The 13,859-nt window shown below is 42.8% G+C and overlaps 1 protein-coding gene across 4 annotated transcripts in view; it reads left to right on the top strand.

Annotated features, from left to right (window-relative positions):
- The window catches only part of MCTP1 (multiple C2 and transmembrane domain containing 1), a 449,620-nt gene that overhangs the window by 1,682 nt on the left and 434,079 nt on the right, over positions 1-13,859 (top strand). The gene's annotated exons all lie outside the window — the stretch shown is intronic.

The following is a 13,859-nucleotide window of genomic DNA, read 5'->3' as shown; positions in this document are numbered from 1 at the left end:
GGGGCAAAGTAATCAACATCACCATCTGGTGCACTGAACGGTCTTCTCTCTTCACAGTGCAAATGATTCCAATATCATTCTGATTTCCTGGCTAAGTATAAGGACACAATTTAAAAACAAAATGTGCACCTGTTCCACTGTGGGCCACATTCTGCTCTGTGTAAATCTGAAGTCTTTTATTCAGGCCACATTGCCATTAACAAAAATTGAAGTTTTGTGTGAGTATTTGGGGATTGTGTTTTGTATAATGCTAACAGTATGTCTTCTAGTCTTCGATCCTGTCATATGACATTTGTAGGCATAGGATTCCATGTTCATAGTTTGGCTTGCAGCTTTTGGAGTCTTAGAAAAGTTGTGACTGGGGAACACTGAAAAACTCTGGCTCTGATCCTACCACCACTTAATAAGAACATAAAAATGGCCATACTGGATCAGACCAATGGTCCATCTAGCCCAGTATGCTGTCTTCTGACAGCAGCCAATGCCAGGTGCTTCAGAGGGAATGAATAGAACAGGTAATCAACAAGTGATCCATCCTGTGCTGCCTGTTCCGAGATTCTGGCAAATAGAGTATGGTTTTGCATCCCTGCCCATCCTGGCTAGTAGCCATTGATGGACCTATCCTTCATAAACATATCTAGTTCTTCTTGAGCCCTGTTATGGTCTTGGCCTTCACAATGTCCTCTGGCAAAGAGTTCCACAGGTTGACTCTGCACTGTGTATAATTTCATGCATTTAAGTAGTTCCATTGAATTAAAAGTTTTATGAGCATATGTAATTTAAAGTTAAACATCTGTAAGTAGTTGTACGATCTGGGCCTTTTCAGGAGTAATCCGTTAATCAAACATACTGGTGACATCAGGGCACATCATGACATTAACACTGCCAGAGTAATTCTGTATGCCTTGCTATGGGCTCGTCTACACAAGAAACTTTTCCAGTTGCACTGATAAACTATACCAGTATAGTTAAATTGCTATAATCATATGGGTGTAACTCCACCATGTTGATGCTCTTATAAGAATGGAAGTGGTTTAAACTACACCACAAAAAGGCAGTGACATAAACTAAATCAGAAAAAGGCATTCTCATACCCTCATAAGGGCATTCACAGGGAGTTATATCAGTATAACTCAAGTGGTTTAAATTCACACCATCTTATACTTGTGTAACTTTCCCATGTAGGAAAGCCCTGTGTCTGTTACAGCCTGATGATGTGCCCCATTTACTTTAATTTATCGGTACTGCTCTGGTTGGGTAACTTCTTTTCTCGCATAATATAGAAAAGTGAACCTGTTTTGTGCATATGTACAAATACCAGCACAAATAGCATCTGTGATAATACAAGTTATTTCTAAAATATATATGAACTTGCAGAATATTTGTCAGACACTACTACCAAATGTTTCACGCACACTGCAGTAATTTCAGGCTGAACTAGTCATTTTTTTCATTATTGGAGGAAAGTGTTGTTCAAAGCTATCACTCTTATGGCTGTCAGTTTGAAGTTAAGTGATGATGCTTGTTGTTAATAGGTCTGTCGACTCCTACAATGGATTCTCTACTAGAAAAGTTCAGGATATGTGAGTCACTCTGGAGTTAGTGTATGTCTAAGCAATCAAATACTTTTGCAGAAATAATTATTTGAAAATATGGTACAAGAATATATCAATCTTCTTTGATCTTTAGCTATAGGAGAAATGAGTAACTGAATTAAAAGGTGCACTTCAGTTTTTGAGTGTCAGGAAGAATCTATAAAGTGTATGTATATTTGAGTTAGTCAGCACTGAACAAATTCTGCCCCTGATTCTGCAAAGACGTGTGTGTTCTGAACTTTATGCCATTGAAGTCAATGGGACTCCTCATGTGTAAAGTTCATTACTGCAAAAATCTGTGCAGAATCAAAGCCTAAGCTTAACATTAACCATGTGCCTCAGTCCCATTGACTTCATTGAGCCATAAGTGCTCTGCTGAATCCGGGCCTTTATATAGCTTCCCAGTGTTTTGAGAGAGATCAGGAAAATTGTTAAATTACTTTTGCTTCTTGATCTTAGAATCAAAATCACTTTTAAGCAAGAGTTTATAAAATGGATATTTCTCTTTAACGATTTTTCATCACTGAAGATCATTACAAGGACTAACTTTAAAAATGTTAACTTTGGAATGAGTGAAAATTTTCTTTAACTGGGTGATATTTTTAGTTTGAAAATGTAGGGAGGAAGACATAGGTATCATGCCTAGACTGGTCAAAACCAGGACAAAATATTGCAGATAATGAATGAGTGGTTCTTGTGTTTTTAAAAAAAACAACCCCCCCTGACCCCCCCCCCGAATTTCATAAGGAAGTTCTATAAAATGCAATATAACCTCCACTGCTCTAGGTGTCCTTCCACTGCTCTGGATTACATGAGTTATGTAATTACAATAGCTGGAGTATATTTTACCTTTTTACAGTCTACTGTATTTGGCAATTTAAAAACATTCTCATGATAAACATGAAAACATTTCTCAACATTGTTCTGCTTAATTTTGATGTTTTGGCAAGGGAACTATATATGTATTTCATATGCTTTGCAATGTTAAGTTTTGTCAAGAGGGACAGCCTCACTTTAAGAGGGGCTGGGTCATAACATTTGTAGAACAGTGCCATGTAACTTGTAAGCAAAGGAGACTGGTGCTCAGGAGTGGATTCACTATGAAACAAACCATGTGGTGGCACGGGGCCCCCAGCGATAGAGGGGGGGCCCCCAAAATGCAGGACAAATATCTGACAACCTGCCCCTGAGTCCAGGCTAGCGGCACAGCAGGGCTCAGGCAGGCAGGTTGCCTGCATGCTGTGGCCGGTGGCCCCAGACCGCTCCGGGAAGCGGTCGGCTGCTGGCACATCTCTGTGCACCCCTGTGGGGGGAGGAGGCGGCTCCACGCGCTACCCAGACCTACTCGCCTCCTCCCTCCAAGGGCAGCCCAGAGACGTGCCAGCAGCAGGGCTAAGGTGGCTCCCTGCCTGCTCTGCCTCCCTCCCTCCGTGCCACTTGACTCCCAGAAGCAGCTGGCATGTCCCTGTGGCCCCTGTGTGTGTGTGTCTCTGCATGCTGCCCCTGCCCTGAACACCAAGACTGCAGCTCCCATTGGCCAGGAACTGTGGCCAATGAAAGCTGCAGGGGAGGTGCCTGCAGGCAGTGGTGCGCGGAGACCCCCTTCCTGCGCCTACTCCCCCCCTGCCTAGCAGCTGCTACCAGAGGGAGGGTGGGTGGGTGGGTGTGTGTGTGTGTGTGTGCTGGGAGCTGCCTGAGGTAAGCACTGCCTCCCTCCCACACCCCAACCCCTGCCCCATCCCAGAGCATGCACCCCGCTTCCAAGCTTCCTCCCAGAGTCCGAACCTCTCCCCACCCCCTGCCCCAGCTCAGAGCCTGCATCCAAACTTCCTCCCAGAGCCCACACCCCTTCCTGTACCCCAATCCCCTGCCCCAATCAAGGTACTTCACTTTATTTTCATTAACTTCCCATTACTTATAATATAGGAGGAGGATGAAGAAAAAAAAGAATGAAAAATGGGGGGAGAGAAGAGAGAGTATTCTTTTTCTTGGCTGGATCCCGAGGGGAGGGCCTGAAAATGAAGCTGCATGCAGGGCCCCACTTACTCTAAATCCGCCACTGCTGGCGCCCTCAACTTCTTTCTAACTTCGGTCTCATTAATGAAATATAGGCCTAGATGCATTCTCTAGCTTCTAGGATTCACTCAGGCTGTGCTTGCACTGCAAGGACATCATTTATTATTGCTTGTTTGTTTACTTCCAATGTTTGTGGCAATAAAAATCAATACAGTAGCTGTGGCTATACTCATAAATTTTTAGTTTGATAGCTGAATATATAAAAACTCCCTAAAAACATTGTGTGTTGGGCACTTTGTAGGACATTCAGTCAAGACGATAACCTTTCAAAGCAATGGAAGCTGAATTTCAAATAGCAGATTTCTCACGTTTCTAAAATAGCAAAGCCAAAAAAGCAAACCTTAAGGGCATAATCCTACTGTCACATACAGCAATTTAATTTCACTGGCTTCAGTGGAGTTATACCAGAGTGAGTAATATCAGAGTCAACCTATAAAACAAAATCAAGCCATAAACTCAGTCAATAAAAGCCTATCCATTTATATCGGATGGTCTCTCATTAATGGGTCTGATACAGAGCATATGAGTCCCATGGAAGCTGATCAGAGTTCTGTGTGTGGAATAACTTCAGGACTGATTTCCACCCTCTCCCCTTTACGTATTAATGAATATAACCATGTATAATTTAGGAAGAAAAAACAAAAGTACATGTAATTTTTTTAAAATACTGTGTAAGGACAAACTTTGTTCAGTACCTTGTATTGCTGGGCCCTTAACTTGTAGAAGTTGTCATAGTTCCACACAGGGCCGGTGCAAGGATGTTTCGTGCCCTAGGCAAAACTTCCACCTTGTGCCAGCCCGGCCCCTGTGGCAGCTCCCCGCCGCCGCTCCCCCTCGGCCCGGGGAGCCGTGCAGCAGCTCCCCGCCCCAGCTTACCTCTGCTCTGCCTCCTCCCCGAGCATGCCACTGCTGCACCGGTTCTCTGGCACCGCAAGCCTGGGAGGCAGATCAGCTGTTTGGCGCTACGAGCCTGGGAGGCGGAAGAAGCGGAGCGAGAAGGCAGAGCAGAGGTGAGCTGGGGAGGGGAGCGGTTCCCCTCCCCCCCATTAGTTGCTGCAGGTGGCCCTCCCCACGCCCCCCTGCCTCAGCTCACCTCCGCTTTACCGCCTATTCGGAGTGCGCTTTTGGCCGCCCCCAACGACTTGGCGCCCTAGGCGGCCACCAAGTTCACCTACTGGTTGTACCGGCCCTGGTTCCACAGTAAAAACCAGGAATATAGAAATATGACTCTTCGAAAAAGAATTAAGGATGTGGTCTTGGGCACATTTAATCTTTAATTAGTAAAAACAATCTATTTATTATTAATTTACTCTGTCTACACTGCTGTTGGTGTGCATGACACCTCACCAGGAGAATAAAGATGCATTCCATGACCTGAGGAGTTCATCCTGCACAAAGAACTGTATTGGTGAAGGGGGGTGTACCTGCTGAGCTCTCTTAGCAGGGTCATGGCTTAGGTAAGTGGTGTCCAATCTTTCAGCATAAGAAATGAACATAAGATATTATTTCACAAGGTCAAGAGGCCACAGTCAGTACTTCTTCATGCCTATTCTTTGCCCAGTTGCACTTCCTCTGCTTGACCTAAGTTCCAGTTATTTCTAGCTAGCTGGTGTAAGATAGTGAGCTGTGGAGGTTAAAATAAATAGAGGGAGCACAACTCCTCCTTCTCCGCTAAAAGCGGAGGGAGCATTCCCTCCTTGCCCTGGCTTGGGTAAGCAGTGCTCTCTATCCAGTGCTCTCTTGTCTAGTGTAGTGATCATCCCCCTCCTAGTTCAATCCTGTTTAACCACTGGGGAGCTGTAACTGGTCATTGGTTTCCTCCCCCCCTTCCCCTCTTCTGGGCTGTCAGAGGAAGAAGAGCCAACTTTTACAGTAGTGTTTTCTCCTAAATTCAGGTGGACCCAACTGAGTTCCTATACTGTCCTCCCTGTGGAGAGGCATGGCATGGAAGCAGGAAACAATTTACTTTTTGGGATACCAGAGAAAAAACAGAGTACAGGAGTTTGGGCCAAGAGAACCTCCTATCAGTTAATAGAAAAGTGTAAGATAAAGGAGTGGGGAAAGGAGCTGTTGCTAAAGATTTCCTCTGCAACAGCTTTCTGAAGAATTTCTGAAGGCTCTCTCTTTCCCGGTCTTTAATGTTACCAGTGGATGAGTCTAGATTCTGGGATCTCCCCCAGACTCCCTTCAGTTATGCAGTTCTGACAGAAGATGTTCCTTTAGCAGTGTGAGCTGTATTTGTCTGCTTCTCATCTTTTAGGCTGTGTCTTTGATTTATGTAATACTTTAACTGTATGCACTTATAGTTGATCTTAAAATCAAAAGACAGTACAGTACAACCGTATTTAATCAAGTGCAAGTTCACTTGTGCTTATAATTAACTAAAGCTGGTCCCTGGAGTTTTCAAAGTGGATCACTTGCAAAATTGGCTGGTTAGCATTTAAATTTCTTCCCCGTCCTCTGGAGTGGGATAACCAGAGCAGAGACATTTCAAAGCCGGCTAGCAACTCTTTTATTTTGAACTTTCATTTTTTCCTCCTTGAAATCTTTGCAGGTATAGGGTTGTAATTTACTCTCCTCCTGCCCCCTCCCCCCAAACTGCATTTGGGGAATGAATGGCTCATTGGAAAGTCAGGATTGGAACACAGTGTGGGGTAAACAGGTTACTTCTATGTTTAGATATTGCAATCCCATATCTTTCACTTTTCCTGTTTTTGGTAAAAATACAGTAGTACTTGTGAAAGTTGAATTGAATACAATTGTATTTACAAAAAAGCCTTATACAGTGTTTTACCACAATTGTTACAGCATGGTAGTTTGCAACTAAATTCTTCAGTGGTCATTGCTGAATCTTTTTTTTCTATAATAGTAGCATCTCTAAGGAAACATTTTTTAACAAGGGGACTAACTCCTTTGACCACCAAGGAATGGAAAATAATAAGTTTGTTACTGTAGAACTGTTCCATGTGTGCTCCGTAGGTACCATTTTAAAAAGAGAAAAAGTTCATGCTTGATCCACAATTTAAAGTGAAAAATCTAAAACAACTTGCTACTATGATAGAATTTTAGGAATTTTTTTTCAGGGCTTCATCTTGCCTATGATGGAGCCATCTGCCCCTTTAAGGGTCTGTGGCCAGAGCTGTTTGGCACTGGTAGAGGGCATTATCAATCCTACCTGGGAAGCGTCTAGGTGATTACTATAAAGGCTGAAAGAGGAAAAGGGAGCTACAGGAAGCAGGTTGGCTTTTGGGATAAGTCCTGGAATGTGTAAGTCCTGGAATAGCAGGTGTCCCAGTATATTGCCTGTGGGAGGACAGAGGAAAGCTGCCAGGAGTAGGGAGGGTCTGACAAGGAAGACCTGTGCTAGTGAAATGATTTAGCTATGGAACTTTTTTTTTTTTTTTTTGCTGAAGACTGTTGATGGCACCCATAAATGAAGCCCTGATGAAAAGGGCCTCCTCCAGACTCAGGTTGTGGTGTCAGTCCTACCTGGGCTGGGTGAGACAAGGCAGCAGCCTACACTGCCAGTGTGGTGAAGTGCATATAGAAAAGTTGTTAGGCAAAGCATTCCTACTTAGAGTTCTATCATTTCATTGCAAAAAAAGTGCTTTTTAGCACTTAAAAGCATCAGCACACACAGTTTTTAAAACTGACTGTGTCTAGTGGGGTCCTGCAGGGATTGGTTCTTGGCTATACTCTCAAACATTTTTATCAATGACCTGTAAGAAAACATAAAATCATCACTGATAAAGTTTGCAGATGACACAATAATTGGAATGAATGGTAAATCGGGAAGAAGACAAGTCAACTGACAGAGTGATCTGGATCACTTGATAAGTAGGGCGGAAGCAAACTGTGCATTTTAATACATCTGGGAACAAATAATGCCAGCCATACTTACAAGATGGAAGATTCTATCCTGCAAAAAAGTGACTCTGAAAAAGATTTAGGGGTCATAGCAGATATTAGTTGAATATGAGTTCTCCATATGATGCTGGCCAAAAGATCTAATATAATCTTTGGATGCATAAACAAAGGATTCTTGAGTAGGAGTAGAGAGGTTATTTTATCTCTGTATTTTGCACACCTCAGTGTGCTGCTGGAATATTATGTCCAGTTCTGGTGCCCACAATTGAAGAAAGATGTTGATAAATTGGAGAGGGTTCAGAAAAGAGCCAAGAGAATGATTAAAAGATTAGAAAGCATGCCTTATCATGATAGATTCAAAGAGCTCAATCTATTTAGCTTAACATAGAGAGGGTTAAGGGGAGAGTTGATTAGTCTAGAAGTACCTACATAGGCAACAAATATTTAATGATGGGGTCTTCAGTCTAGCAGAGAAAGGTGTGACAGGGTCCACTGGCTGGAAGCTGAAGCTAGACAAATTTGGGCTGAAAATAAGGTGTAAATATTTAACAGTGAGAGTAATCAACCAGTGGAACAAATTATCAAGGGTCATGATGGATTCTGCTTCACTGACAATTAAGTCAAGATTGGAGGCTTTTCTAAAAGATCTTCTCTAGGAATTATTTTGAGGAAATTCTGTAGCCTGTGTTATGTACAGGAGGTCAGACTAGTGATCACAATGGTCCCTTCTGTCCATGGAATCTATGAATCATTCAGCTTCATTAAGTACTCCTAAATTACCGTATATACTCTATCATAAGCCGGTTCATTTATAAGCTGACCCCCGCAAGATGGATAAGTAAAAATGGAAAATTTTTATGACCCATTCATAAGCCGACCCTATAATTTAGGGGTCAGCAAAACTTTGGCTCCCGGGCCATCAGGATAAGCCACTGGAGGGTCGAGATAGGTTTACCTCCGTGCCTGCGGACGCTCGAGGTAAACAAAGTGAACAAAGTGTCCCTGCGTGCCAGCTGCTTACCCTGATGGGCTGGGACAGCAACTGGTGGGGGACATTTTTGGGGGGAGGAGAAGCTGGGGGCCAGGGAAGTATCCCCTGTGACCACGCCCCCCACATGACCCCACCCCTAGCCCGGGACCCCCACACTCTCCCCATCCCATCCCATCCCATCCCTTCCTACCTTATCTGGGGAGGGCCAGGGGAGGATGTCTCTGGCTTGGCTGGAGCTGCTCCAACAGGCTGGGCAGCGTGGCCGCAGCCTGCTCAGGCAGGCCAAACCGGGCGGGATGGCCGCAGCCTGCTCTTCAGGGCGGGGCTGAGCGACACGGCTGCTGCAGCCTGCCAGCCCTGGAGTTGCAGTTGCTTCGGAGGTGTGGGGGAGAGCAGTGTGGCCAGAAGCGGAGAGACTCTGGCCCTGCCTCTTCCCTTCTCGCTCTGCTGACTGTGCTGCCTCTCCTTGCTCCCTCTGTTGGGGGGAGGGGCTGTGTCCCATCTCTCCCTCTCTATACCCGTTCATAAGCTGACCCCCTTCTCTGGTGCTTCCCTTTTTTACTAAAAAAAAAAATTCAGCTTATGAACTGTTTTATTTTGTGGTATGGCACAGTATACTAACAAATGCTAGATTTTGCCCTAGGATGCATCTCTATGGAGCTCCACAAGGCTTCAGTGAGACCTCTATGTGCAGTCTGAGGACAGAATTTGTCTTTCAGTCTTTAATTTTGTTACTGATTCCAGACCTCGGTGATTATATAATGTCGTGAATTAGGCTATTAAATAACAGTAACCCCCTAATGTTATAAGCTTTAAAAATAAAAGTAGTTATTTGCTTTCTCTATAAAGAAAGAGGAAAAAATCTAAACCAGGGATGCTGGAACAATTTTTATAGAGGGGTGTGTATGCTGAGAGCTATTGAATCAAACTGTAAACCCTTTATATAATGGAAATCACTTCAAGCCAGGGGTGTGACAGCTTAGCACCCATAGTTCCACTACCTATTGGCTGTGAGAGACTTAACTTACACAATTTATAATTATTCCCCCATTCACTTCTGCATAGTGTTTTGTATTGGAGTTCTTTTAGAAAAGGGTGTTAAATGATGCATATAAATGTGTTTATGAAATGGATAGAAATTGTGAAAGATATAGCCTGTGGATAGTCATCCTGGTGGAATATGGTTGGTTCAGGAGCCCAAATTCAACCAGTGAATTGGAGGGTCTTGTCTGAGTTTTCTGACCAGCAATTTGGAACCCTTTATAGAATAACTGGAGTGGGACCTGGTGGTAAAGGCTTCTCAGAACTGGAGAATTCACAGTGAGGAAAGCCATTTTCTGCTTTCTACTTGATCACCGCTGCACCAGTGAGTGTAGTTTTGTGACTAAGAACTTTGGGCCTCAATAAAACAGACAATTATATTCAGGATTGAGGGGTCTGGCAAACACCTCAAACACTGCTTGGGTTTTTAAATTTAATCTTTTATGTGGTGTTTCTCCCCAGATAAGAGTAATTGTGGTTTGTATTCCCAAAGAGTGCTTGAGTGGAGCAGAAGCACCTGTGAAAGTACCCGGAGGGTCAAAACTTTAAATTCTTAAAACCTAGCTTGGGGTGGATAGGATAAGATTTGAGAAGGTGGTTTGAGCCAGTCACTTTGTTTTAAACAGAACCCTTGGACAGTATTGAACTGCCCTTATAATGGCTAATGATGCCTGGCAGAGGCTTACATAACTCTTTGCAAATACTTTACTATGCATCGTGGTATAAATTCAGTAACAATGCTGCTAGAGAAATGTATTACAAAAACTTTTTTTGGAGTACTGTTTTTAACCTCAGACTGCAAGTTAAATAGCAAAATATACTGAAAGGGTAATAGTCTAATTTGTATTCCACTATTACTTTTCATCCAGGAATCTTATAGTACTTTACAAATGTTAATTGATTAAAGTCTCATCACCTTGGGAAAAACATAAAAGGATCACTTCACCTGCCATGGAAATGCATTCTGCTGTGAGTTGGAACACAGCCAAGGGCCTGATTTTCCTTTCTCTCTTTCATTAGTGTAAAACAGGAGTTGGAGTTGCACTAATTTCACATAGCTGGGAGAGAAGAATCAGTCTCATATTTTTAGAAGTATACTATACCCAAATTAAAATTTAGGGTGAATTCTAGACAGGCCAATTGCAATTATTTGATTTGGCATTTGCCAGCCATACAGTCCCCTGTAATAGTACTAAAACACTTTAGTATGGAAAGTCAAGGGAAAGAGTGTCACCTACTAAATCACCACTTCCTGTAGCAACTAGGTATTTATTAGAAGTTTCCCAATACCGTCCAAGTACCTAACCATCATGCTTCTCATAGCCCATCAAATCTCTCAAACCAATAACAAAAGGTAGTATGGCTGCAGATTTATATATCTAGATTATATACCTCATGTTATTGAGTATGCATGCTGTCATAAATATAAAGGGAAGGGTAACTACCTTTCAGTATACAGTGCTATAAAATCCCTCCTGACCAGAGGCAAAACCCTTTCACCTGTAAAGGGTTAAAAAGCTAAGGTAACCTCACTGGCACCTGACCCAAAATGACCAATGAGGGGACAAGATACTTTCAAATCTGGAGTGGGGGCGGGACAAAGGGTTTTGTCTGTCTATATGATGATTTTGCTGGGAACAGATCAGAAATGCAAGCCTTCCAGCTCTTGTCAAGTTAGTAAGTAATCTAGCTAGAAAATGTGTTAGATTTTCTTTTGTTTAATGGCTGGTAAAATAAGCTGTGCTAGAGGGAATGTATATTCCTGTTTTTGTGTCTTTTTGTAACTTAAGGTTTTGCCTACAGGGATTCTCTGTATTTTGAATCTGATTACCCTGTAAGGTATTTACCATCCTGATTTTATAGAGGTGATTTTTACCTTTTCTTTAATTAAAATTCTTCTTTTAAGAACCTGATTGATTTTTTTCATTGTTCTTAAGATCCAAGGGTTTGGGTCTGTGTTCACTTGTACCAATTGGTGAGGATTATTATCAAGCCTTCCCCAGACAAAGGGTTGTAGGGTTTGGGGGGATATTTTGGGGGAAGACGTCTCCAAGTGGTCTCTTTCCCTGTCCTTTGTTTAAAACTCTTGGTGGTGGCAGCATACTGTTCAAGGACAAGGCAAAGTTTGTACCTTGAGGAAGTTTTTAACCTAAGCTGGTAAGAATAAGCTTAGGGGGTCTTTCATGCAGGTCCCCACATCTGTACCCTAGAATTCAGAGTGGGGAAGGAACCTTGACACACACGCTGTTTGTTTATTCAGTTGAGTGATTCTTCAAAAATCCAATTTTGTGAATTCCTTAAAGTAAGAACTAGGGGTAGAATCCATAAAGCAATTTAGGCTCCTAACTTACATTGATTTCAATGGAAGTTAAGAGCCAAAATAGAAGTAGTTTAGGAGCCTAAAGATGTCCGGAGTGTCCACCCTTAAGACTAGCTAAGTGCCATGTTAGGGTGTAACTTAGGTCTGCTGATGGGGATTGTGTCCTTTTAGATCTTTGTTTAAAAACACCTTTTTGTTAATTGCAGTATTTCCTGTCATAGCAAAGCAAAAAGTATGGCTTAATGCAAAATATAGTAAGGCTTGTTTTTTTAAAAAAACTATTTACAAGCACTTTCAGTGTATTTATACACTTCCATGATACTACATACTATAGCTATCTTTTCATCACAATAGTAAAAATGCTTGGCTCAAAGGAGTACACAACGAAGTTTGAAGGGTTTTTTTTTATCATCTTACAGCTTTCACTGCTCAATCATCATCTATGTGTATGCCTTAAAACAAGAATTCATTATTAGTTGCCTCCTAATATTTTGAAATTTTCGGGAGAAGCACTGGTTATGTGATTCTTCTAAAACAACTTAATGAATATTTAGCATTCATGTAAGGCTCCCATTAATAGCACCTGAGAATGAAGTGTCCTGTTGATCCACAGAATGATATAATAGTAGTGAAATCTTCCCCAGACTACCTTACCAATGTGCCTTCAGCATAAGCTGAGAAACTATCTCCTTGCCCCCAAATAATTTTGGTTACTGCTGATCTGAGCCAGTTTTTAACAGATTTGCTAGACGCGAAAGGCTCTGTGGTCTTCTCCAATCCTTTAATCCATTCATAATGTTACCAGCTCTCATGACTTCATCTCCAGCAATGTGACTTTGGCCCCTGCTTGGAGTCAGTCTCCCTATCAGGTGAGCAGCTCCAGCCAACTCCTCCCGCTTTCCCACCTCCCACAGTTTCCAGCCCATCACAGGGGAAAGCCTCCTGTGCTTAGATGCCCTCTCCACTTCCACACCTCCTGGGAAGAGCAGCCATCTGCTGCAGAAGACAGGCACAATTTTTCTCTCGTGGGAGTTGGCAGGAGTATTTGGGTAAAGGGTGGGGGAGAAAGAGCAGCTGATACCATTCTGACATGAGGGGAGGAGAGAGCAGAAAGAGCTCAGCATCTCTGCTTCATCCTTACCCACTCCCCTCCTGTGAATAATGGGCTAGTCTTTTCACTCCTTCTCCTTTCCCAGGCCTGGTGTTTCAGGGACAGAGAAGGGAGAGGGTGTAGAGCCCCTGCAACTGTCCCCCTCTAAGCCTGAGAAGGGGATGCTGCTGTTGCAATTGCCCCTTGGGCCTGGGAGAAGGAACAAAGAATCCTTGTAGGAGCAGGGACAGAGGTGGGATGGAAGGAGGCAAGGTTAAGAAGGTTAAGGGGGCGGGGAGAAAAGGGGCTTAATGAAATGCATAGTTAAGTGATTGGTTAGGAAATAGGCAGATCTCTGGCTGGGGCCAGAATTAATTGATTAGAAGTTCTGGGTTTGGGAAGAAGCTAGAAGCTCCACACCTTAAGGCAATCCTTGAGCGTGCCTGTGACTGGCCAAAAGTGTCCCAGATGCCTCCCCCTCCCTGCCTCCCCCTACCTGTACACACACATGGTCACAAGGGGGATTGACAAACCAAAAAAAACCACAATATAGTCTGTCTGTTAAAATCTGAGGATTTTTGGGCCAATTTCACAATCTTTTTGGAGTCTGATTTATGATTTTTAAAATTTTGGCATTGGCAGTACTGCACGCCATCCAACAGGTCTGATTCTTTTAAATCAGTTTTGCAGATATTTTCTTTGTTAAATTTAAAATACATACAGACTTTTGTTCATTTCAGTGTACTCCAATATTGTTCTTTGCATATGTGTCGTTAAAACAGTTTGTATCAGAAACCTTCACCCACACTAATGTTATCATATAAATGACATTTTGTAATACAAAATTGGATTTGGGAGCACCCAGAATATCCATTATAA

Source organism: Chelonia mydas, chromosome 5 (assembly GCF_015237465.2).
Source record: "Chelonia mydas isolate rCheMyd1 chromosome 5, rCheMyd1.pri.v2, whole genome shotgun sequence".
NCBI classification, from domain to species: domain Eukaryota; kingdom Metazoa; phylum Chordata; order Testudines; family Cheloniidae; genus Chelonia; species Chelonia mydas.
Note: the sequence above shows the minus strand (reverse complement) of the source record. Positions and strands in the feature narration are given on the sequence as shown.